Raw genomic sequence first — 10622 nt, 5'->3', positions numbered from 1 at the left:
TGAGATGAAGAGCGTATAAGAGCATAGCTAGCTGCCTAAGAATGTCCACAAGATCTAGTCGTTTCTGAGCAAATAAGAAGGAAATAAGCATTTTTTTCTCCGATGGGGTTAATTCGACTAGTTCCTAGAAAAGTCATTGTACTAATAATAGAGCTTATATTTTTACTTAACTGTAGAGTGATACGGTTTTCTAGGCCCATTCTGTGCAAAGTACGAAATATATATAAAACTAAAATGTAATAACTGCGTTATGACAGGTTTTCGATTCAAGTCCCCATACGAGTTCTATGTTCGAAAGTTCATCGTAAACGTCTCTAGTAGCTGGCGGTACGACGTAACGTGCAGTGAGCGTTGAGTATGCAGACGATGCAGTATGACATTTGCGAAAACGAAACGAAAATAATAGCTATTTTGCGTTTCATTGTCAACACATAATCTGATTCGATTGGAAAACATGACCTTGTCGAAATTAAAAGGTTAGTTAGATTAACACGAGGTCGTAAACTGAGACAGATTGTTTTCGGGACGTTTTTACTTAAATTCATTCAAGGCCAAATCCAGCTATATTTAATGAAACACATATATCCTTCCTCCTGCGAAAAATTGCTTATATAATTAAATGTCACTTATGTTACCTTTCGATAAAATTAGTGGGTTAAACTAACTGCTGCTGCTAAGCTTCGTTTCATATTTGCCTGTGTTACGCTATTGGCCATGAATATTTGATGACTGCCTTGCGAGAAGTTAGCAAAACTACCTAGTACGTTCAAGTCCTATCGAGTCTAGCATGTTAATGTTGGTCAGTATTTGTTTGTGTAGTGATTTAGCAACCTGAAATAAAATTACGGAGGTCGAAGGTTACGTGGCTGCAAAGTCAAACGCGGGCGTTCCTGGGGCTGTCCGGCATTCCTGAAGACCAAAAAATGTTTGTGTCGAAAGTGATGACTCGTTCCAGCCCCAAGTTAAACTCTTAGCAATTTTTTTCCCACTGAGTAGCCAATAAAAAAGAAACGTATATGCTGTTAGGTTCAGAAAAAAAGGTTTAGGTGTTTAAGCATGAATGTTATTTATATTTATTCTTGTCGCGTTCGCTAAGTAATGCGATTGCTTATTGCCTCTGTAGGATCTTGAAATCGATAATCAAAGATAATATTGCAGTTGCGGTTTTCAACATCTTTTGACTGCCTCAAACTCCCCCTCACTAGAGTTTTCCATCCAACCATTTATCGTCCGCAAAGGTCGTAATCTACACTCTTATCCTTTAGTATACATTTTCAGAAATTTCTATTAGAAGACAGCTACGCTGACACTAAATCTTCGTGACTTGAAGATTGTTCAACGTTGTGCATAGCGAAACGTTGGGTGTACATTTTTTTTTCAAATTCAAGCATCTGTTCTCTAGATGCTTGAAAAAATATTGGTATTTAGAATTTCAAGCACAGATTTTGGGCTGTTGGAGTTATTGCGTTTTTTTCGTTTTCCCATTTGCTGTTAAGACTCTGATGTAACGGCTGGGGCGATCTATAGGCGCCTCTTCTAAGCCTCTGCTTTATAGTTGCTACTAATTCAGCATAAATCATTTGCGAGGCTTTGCTCGCAAGTGAACTTGTCCAGATTCCCACATTAACTTAGACTTAGTTACCTTAGTGTTGCAGCAAAATGCGGAAGGTAAAAAGTGACATCGTATTAGATGTTTTGGTCTGCCCGGGAGATCGATCTGTCGAGAGCCGAACCTATAGGCACCACACGCCTCTCGGTTTCGAGAATGTGCGGTTTATCACTACGTAAACAGATTTTAAGTAAGAGCACGACTGAACATTTGTATATGTGTATTTGTGAGGATAGAAAATGCTTTTTACGACATGTTACAATAACTATATCAACTGTAACAAGTAGCCGTTATCGTTCGTTATTAGAGATTATTAGAAGTTAATTTTAAAGTGTTCCAAGCTGTAATATCGTTAGCTTTTTTGTTTTGACGGAAAAAATTAGGATACTCATGAGATATATAGGGTTCTGCGTGTATTATGGTGCATTGTAGTATTTACTATTTATTAGATTGGCCTTTTTCGTAGTGATAATTATTACATTGGTAGTAAAATAGCTGTGCTCAGATATCGCTTATTTAAGCTGAACGACTGACGCGGCTCAATGGAAACATCGGTTGTAATATACCGTTGTAATAAGCTCTCTTTTTTTCTCTCTCGTTAGTTTTTTTGTTGCTTCAGCCGTGTATACGACAGATAAATGTGTGTAGCTATCGCAACGAATTTTGCATTCGATGTATTACGTGTCGCTGTTGCAAACGGCGTGTCTTGCTATTTGAATGATTTTTGGCGATTTTATGGCCTTCGTCACATCGTTCAGACATAAGCATACTGTCAACATGTGCACCACGTTGCGGATAATCACGGTCACCGCTCTGAGTTTATCATATTAATAATAACCTTTAATTATTAATAATTAATTATACCAGAATAACGATAAATATATTAGCTTTACTTGGCTGCAGAAAACGGTGTTCCAACTTGTTACTGTTTTTGTATAAAATGCAATTCGTGGATATGCCAGTCTTTGGACCATTCAAAGGCCGTTTTCATACTACGCAGCCAAACTTTATATGGACCTATCATAGACGAATCATAATCTATAATTTGTTTAACTTGCCAGTTAATGATTATAAAACAACAGCTTCTCTACCCGTAACGACACCCTTCCAGAGAAAACAGCATTTTTTTCTTTAGCTCCATTAAATGGCTGATTTTTTTACATGAAATCATTAGCCCCATAAGATAGGGTTATATGGGCCAACGGCACAAACGTTTTCAATTCATATTTTCTCAAATACCAATGGATGCCAGTAGCCCAGTTTTGCTCATTTAAATAGTGTTTAACAAATATATAAATATATTTAACAAATATATAATATAACAAAAACATACGTAAAAAGCATTTCTTCGTCGCGGCACAGGTCGCGCTTGTTCTTAACGTAACAGTGCTTTATTTAATTCTATATAGCAATTTTCTGATGGTTAATTTGTATCAACATTAATCCACTACATAACGCTTTAGACACCTTTTAGGCGTGATACATTTTTATGGCATTGCCTCGTCCAAGCAATCCATTGTAATATTCGTTTTATTTTTATCCGCTAATTTGCAAAAAGTCATCCAAAATGATGGAAACCGGCGCAAATTTTTACCTGCGTGGACCTCTAAGCTACCTCTTCCTGCAGTGAATTCGTGCTCAGGATTAAAGAATCCATAATTATTGTCACCCAGATGATAATTATGACGCTAATGGTCATGCGATATGATAGTTAATGAGGATTCAATTTTGTCGGTCGACAGTGATCTCCCTAAGCTTCACCTTCTGTCGCTTGGGTTTCATGCGGGCCTAACGAACAATAAAGCCGAGTTAGGACTGAACAATAAACGGTCCAGATGGACGACGCTCACGTCCTGCTCCGGGGAGTGTTTGAGAATTGTCGTTGCTCTAAAGAAAAAAACATTTTTCGTTCTAATACGCACCGGGTGTCCGTGCCGAAGGCACACATTACTACTACACACTTCTGTCTACACGATGATTTAATTTCGACAACTGTATAAAATGTAGCATATTTTAAAATAAAATTATGAAAGATACTACATAACAGGATAAATCCGAGCCAGAAATTTATCGAAATACTATTCGACTGTTATGACCTAATATGTTTGAGCATTTTGTGCTGCTGTAGCTAACTTTGAGATGAGATCTTTTTTCAGTAACGTTACAAATTTGGCCTTTACTAGTGATATAGTCAGACATATTTTTCTCATTTAGCTAAAACCGATAACACGTTAAAGCTATGACGTATCAATGATAAACAATTACAAATTGTCTGGACGGATTCTAGATTAGTCTAGCAAGCCCTATCCTTCATAGATTTTCTCATGAGGCAGGCCCTTGACATTATGCTTAAAATGTATGTCGGAGCCAATGAAAATAACCTAACGTGTGAAAAAAATGTTCTCAGTTACAAATCAGATACAACCATTCTACTAATGTTACCCCGTCCACTCAGACACGTTCTGAATTAGCACGTGCATCGCTCGCTATTGATCAGATACACATATTTCTTCTGCAGTTTTTCCTTTGCCGTTTAGATAATCTTTGCTACAGCTGTCTTCTAAGGTTGATCTGCTCTGCTCGGCTGTTTTCGCTCTGTATATGCGGGTTCTTCGGCGAGCACGCATTACTAACCCAGTGGGTAGTTCAACAGTCGATTTTTGATGTTATTCACGCTTGAAGGGCAAGGCTACCGCTCGCTACTACAGCTAGCACGATCCCATATCCTACCAAAGATCCATGATTCCTTTGGTCGACGATAGGCGTATACCTGATCAGTGCGATAATTGCAGTAACGCATTTATAAGATAGATGTATTTAACAATCAGTCTGAGAATCCATCGGCTTTGACGGGCCTTTACCGCCGTCCGTTGGGCCTGTCTGAAGCATGTTTATAATTGTTAAGTGCCGATGGGCCGCATGCAGTCGAAAACGGAACAGATACCCTTCTACATATGTCATTGGCATACCGAACGTGTAATATAATTGAGAAGGATTTCTGCGGCTACTAATGGTTCTGAACGCCGTTATGGTCGCGGAGTTACTTATTGTGGGTGATTGGGTTGCGGTATCACTCACTGTCGATGTTAAGCTGACCAGCAGCAAAGCATCGACGTTAGCTACATGTCCATGTCAGACATGTTGGCAGGTAACGAAACCGCAACGATAACAACGAAGAAGCGAATTATTGAAGTGATATCTATGTCATCGTTAGCCGCGATGCGGGAAAGGCGAAATATTTACGGATCTATGGCGCAGCCCGAGACTAGGAGAAGCTGTGGACCTGCTTCGAAGCTGCGACAAGCTACTTCATCCGCGTTGCCAGTGTCCTCATAAATTATGTGCAATCCGAATTGAGATGTCGATTCTGTTTAATTTGACTATTTATATTTGAAAACTATTCTAAATATTAGTATTACGCGCATAAGCTTGAAGCTGGACCCGGACATTGATTTCATTGTGAGGCTCGATGTAGTGCTATCTAGCTGCGCGAATGGAACCCTAGCCAGTTGAAGAACCGGGGATTTGCCCCGTGCTTTTCCTTCAGTATGCCTAAAAATTCTACCTGTTAATGACTTGAATATTGAGAAGTTTAGGAAGATACGGAAAGCCACTCTAGGTATGATCGATCAACCATAATGTTTTGAGCAAAACAAACCATTCAGGGCCGCTTACTTCCGTTGTCGCCATATTTGGCCAATAAATGTGCCTTTGGACTAATGACTATGCGTTTGTTGAAGTCTTTCCCAAAACTAAGTGCGCCAATTAATTACTACAGCATACATAATCATACATATATACATCTAAACCTATTTGGATGAAACAGCCGCGAGACCAAAATGTTTTTCCAGATCTTATTTACATCGGGCCGGATTCGTATTTACAATAAAAGTCGCTTGGTTACCATTTGTTTCAGTCGAGTTCCACGGGACACTAGCTGCAACAGGGGTACATTAAACAGCGATGTTGTTAGACGACCATCTCTACGATCTCTACATCTCTCTGTGGCTAAGGAGCCTTGAGGGGTCAAACCCTCGACCCAGAAGTGGACAATGCTCCGGTTCTTCCAATCTCTGGAAGAGTCGAAGGGAGGCGGTTTGAGGGGTAGCTTACGATTTCGACGGATCATTTTGGAACTAGTACTTCTAAACAGAGTTAGTTTTCCTTTCGAAGCTTACGTCTCTTTGAAAGAACATTGGAACTTATCAGCTCTGCACACGCTCCCTGGCATTTTTTCCTTTACCCTAGAGGCTCTAATCCGCTCGATGTTGTGTCTAGTGGGTCACACAATTGCTGTATGAACGAGCAGCTGATCGTAGTGATTGCAGGTTGGTTCTAGAGTACTAAATATCTCCTGGCTTTTCCAGGGCGGGTACATGCCTTAAAGGCGTGAAAAACTTTCGGAGTTTCCGCCAATAACAAACATGTTATTGGAAACTAAAAAATAAGCGCTGCTGGTTACCACCAGCTAATACAAACTAGCTATCCATTTGATCACAATTTTCACCAAAACTGCTGAAACGGCTTTTAGCTAAACAATTCGTGTTGTGATGCAGTCTTGTATTTATACTTATAGTAATCTTATTTTCCGCAGTTTTGTGTGACTTCGTGGACTCTCTGCAGTTCCAAGAAAGGGTTCAACTTTATTCAACATACCGCGTGTATGTTTGCTAGCTATAAGAAACTACAAAATTTTACCTGGCAGGAACAGTTTCTGCGAAATATATACGCATCGGACAATCCTAATTCGAGTGGTATAATTTTCTTATTAGATTAGATGAAAAATATACCTTTGTCGACAAATGGATCTTGCCCTTATATATATAATGCCAAGCCACCGAACGTCGGTAGGGGCACACTTAGGATGTCGTCATTTCGACTGTACTTACAGACGAGTCGCCGCAAGCACACATGCTGTTTCATCGCTATAGACCTATATTGACTTTTGGTTGTAATCGCTAACTGCAGTCCTATTCGCGCGCTGTGGTCGTAATACTAAATGAATGTTTAATCCAGCCAAAGACCCCAGCCCCTACAGCCGCATGGGAGGACCAATGGAAGCTGGACAACTGCTTGTCAAGAAAAGCTTCGAGTCAGAAATGAATCTCTCCGGCAAAACGTTAAATCCGAACGAGAAGACCTTGTTCTGCAAACAAAGGTGATGACAGAGTAGCTGGGAAAAAAAAAGCGCTGTTTCTATGGGCCACCGTTTGCTTGTGTGTAAACGTTTAAGCTCTAACTTTTTCGCTCCTGCACCCGTCTCCGGTTCGAATCAATTGAAATAGATGGGATCTACGTACTGGCTCGGTCACCCGTGGTTTAGAAGGGCTGAAGGGCCGTTGTTGGAAAAAGCATGGATAAAAAGTGCGAGTGCGGGCTGGACCTTGGCTCATCTGCCTAAATCGCGTGAAAAAGACTATCGAACAGCATCAGGCAGCCACTAGAACGATAAGCAGACAGAGTATCTGACAAGTGCGGGAAGGTCTTGACTGATCAGTACAATTTTCTGATCGTAGTCCTTTATCGGGTACTGCGCGGTCAATAACGGTGAGAACGATGAGCGTACTCTATAAATAGCATTGGCTATGAGTGCGATAAACATTCATATACAGGCTTTTAGTGGTGCACGAACACTCTTATGACGCCTCAAAACTTGATAGGATAAATGTTACAAGAAACGACAGTATATACGACATTTTTAATGCGAATTTTCAAAAAAGACACTCCTTTTAGTAAACATTGTCTATTATTTTGCTATCGAAATATTTTACCTAATTACTATATATAGAAATTAGCAAACGCGTCAATATATCTGTATTACTACAGATAACATCTGTGAGATTAACGTAATGTTACGTTACCCGAAGAATTAGCGTTATACCGTTTTTCGTTCTTAGACATAGACAATTCTTTGCATGTATGCGAGACCTTTCTCAGCGAATACCAACATTCCAAATCTGTTTGTTGTTGTTTTGTTGCTGTTACTGTTGTTGTTATTGTAGTTGTTGCTTTACCGGTTACACTCTTCCACGTTGCTTCATTCTTATAAGCTTTTAACGATCATAAAAAATTACCCTTTCGACGAAGATTACTAGACAAGCAAGCAGATCGGTGGCAAGCTTAAACCAGTCAGTCGTCTGATAACAGCAGCCGAGAGCTGCCGCTGGCCGAGCAGCAATGTCACACCACCACTAAATAAGCGTGATAATATAGTAGACCCGTCCATTCTGCTTGATTAGGCTATAATCAGTTCTTATGGGTCAAGTGTGAGCCGTTGTTGATGCCGTTGCGCGGGCTACGGTGCCATCATATATGATGCTATGGCAAAATGGCCAACGATCGTAAGCAATATGAGCGTCATCCTCATCATCGTCACCACCACCATCATGAACAAGTCTCGAAGTGTGATTATAATTGGTCTGTCATCGTCATCAAGAACATGAGGGCCGTCGTTTGAGTTGTTGCCGCCCCAGAAGTCATCGTAACCCAGAGGAACCCATAGAAGGCGAGTGATATAGAATATGCATATATATAGAGATAAAAGACATCAATTAAAGTAATAGATAAATTTAAGGTGGATTTAATTAAGTCAGAGAAGTGTGCGCGCGTGCGTGCGTGCCGTCGAAAACGTATACCCAGAAAAGGTTCTACCAAAATGATGAACGTTGTAACTGGGTCTACCCGACCTGTTCACGCATTCGCCCGAACCTTCTTTATGTTCGGAAAATATTGCGGGAGAGAAAAATAGTAGTTGACATTCATTGGCATAGCTCTATGCGTGATCTTCGTTGCTAGGCCAATTTTCGTCGATCCGATCGTCGGTTAGTCGAACCTGACCAAGTAGATCAAATAGCGAAATGTGAGAAAATGACTCCTTTTTTTCCTATCGGAAATGGCAAAAAAATAACAAAATTAACAAAAAAATGCAATCAGATATAACGATCAGGCTATATAAGTAAATATATATCAAATATGGCCAGGGACAGTTCATGCATGGGGTGATTAAAGCTAATGTACGCGAAGTTGATTTTCCGGTTGAAACCTTCTATTTTGAAGCAAAGTGAATACTCATTATTATTGATCTGTACAGTGGTTCTCCAATAGAATCTATAGAACAAATTTAACGCAGTTAGCAAAAGAGTTGCTACTTTGAGTGGTCGATACTGCTACCTTGGGTGCAGATTTTACTACCTATGGCGCGATAGTTCCCGCTTCGCCCATTTTTTTCTGTTCCTATCCTTCCAGGAGTGTGCCTCTACCGAGGTTCATTGTTAACGATCCAATGACGAACGCCAAAATAACGTCATCGTCAAGAATATCAATGAAGCAACAATGTTAACGTCAATAGAGGAAACGGTGTCGCGGCCATACTACCGTGGGTTTTGCTGGACGAATATGATGATCAGAGAGCTAGCACGAATTTTCCAGTTCGACGTAGCCAGCCAATAATACGGGCTATTGCGCCAGTCTTTCAGAGAAAAAGGGACAGGGTGGTCTATTGACGCCTTTGCTCTGGCGCCAGGTTCAGAGCCGCCTCTGAAACTGATCGACACGATTTGAAAGCGCAAAGGTCGCCAAGGAGCAATATGGATGGATGGAATAAGCCAACAAACACAGGGAATAGGTTTTTGTTGTTGTTCTTGTCACGAATTCGACACGCCGACAACAATAACAACAATCGTGACGACAATGCGGCCATCCCAGACAGCAGTATCCAATGACGAATTGTGCGACGCAGGAATTATTGATATTGGGAAAGGAATGGTGAAATGCCATGGGTGCATATGCTTTCTTCCAGACACCATTTTCAGTTTTATTCTCGTCCAGGCCTAACTAGCTCTAGTATGATGTTTAATTATATTAAAAGAACCCAAGTTGAATTGAGTACGCTAGACGTAAATTATACGTCTGCTTTTTTTTTTTAGTATATTTGCATTTTAGCAAGTGGTTTAGCTGTTGGAGAAAGGGCTTGTACAGACAAATACTCAGCCGTACTGTCTGAATCATTGTCAGAACTACACGCATACACACGTAAATATTTTTGCCAAAAGTGCTCAACAAATTTATTTGCGTTCCAATCAGTTGTAGAGTGATTTAGTGATCTTTGCAAAAGAAATCGTTTCTATGGAAAATGCACCTAAACATGAACATCTTTAAATAATAGAATACTTCTACGTTTAGATGGTGTATGCTTGCCAGCTAATACTTAACCGTATAGTTAATAACAATTTTCACATTGTATCGTCCCGACGCGCCGTTGCTTGAACGGATAGGTAGGAAGGTATTATACCAAAAATATGGCAGTTTGCCAATGCTGTAACCATTTTAACGGATGGCGGGAAAATTTAAATCGTGCATTTCAGTTGCAGTCTAGCTAGGAACAGTTTTCGAGAAATAGTTATCTTCGTGCGTACAATGCTTTTAGAAAAAAGGTCAGCAGAAGTTAGGTTGTCGGTATGCTAAACCAAAGACCATCAGCCGATAACTTCTTTATAATGTAGCACGTTCATTGGAATCATCACGTCCAGCTTATTAGGAAATGTAACCTTATTAATATGGTTATGATTTCATTAGATATTATTATTATATTAGAATTAGAACAACTGCAAAGGTTTCCTTAAAATCTCAAGCACAACCTGATCATTAGATGATCGAAACGCGTTCTCTTTTTTATCCTATCTTTTATGAAGCAATTTCTTTCACCCTCAGTTGCTTCCGGCGTGTCGTTTACCTGCGTCACTATTGTACGCTACCCTTTTGTTAACTATATAATATCTACGTGTATTGCTATTTTTCAGGGAGCCGTATTACCATACGGAAAATTGTCTCGTACAGATATTTGCCACTCCTCCTATTTGGTAGCGCATTATTGCTGATCGGCCGATATGCCTTCCTTAAATCTCACTGCGCTTTAGCATTTCCTTCGACACGCTGTCTCCATGATCACAGAACACTGATACGAACGGCCAACTCTACCGCCTAAGAACCGACTGCTGAGGTGTTTCGCTTCGAC

General features: G+C 40.1%; 1 protein-coding gene across 6 annotated transcripts in view; it reads left to right on the top strand.

The window, feature by feature from the left end:
* Nucleotides 1-10622, top strand: part of LOC111249558 (uncharacterized) — a 214974-nt gene that overhangs the window by 2587 nt on the left and 201765 nt on the right. The window contains exons 1-2 of one of the 6 annotated variants that reach the window (XM_086986856.1): nt 331-476; nt 7612-8114. The exons of 2 other annotated variants lie outside the window; for them this stretch is intronic. The gene's annotated coding sequence lies outside the window, so the exon portion shown is untranslated. Of the gene's footprint in view, nt 1-330; nt 477-7611; nt 8115-10622 lie in introns of those variants that run through there. 3 more of the 6 variants (XM_086986858.1, XM_086986857.1, XM_086986860.1) reach the window with 3 other exon arrangements.

This window comes from Varroa destructor, unplaced genomic scaffold, assembly GCF_002443255.2.
Source record: "Varroa destructor unplaced genomic scaffold, Vdes_3.0 BEIS01000004.1, whole genome shotgun sequence".
In the NCBI taxonomy this organism is placed as follows: domain Eukaryota; kingdom Metazoa; phylum Arthropoda; class Arachnida; order Mesostigmata; family Varroidae; genus Varroa; species Varroa destructor.
This window is presented reverse-complemented; position numbering and strand designations above follow the sequence as displayed.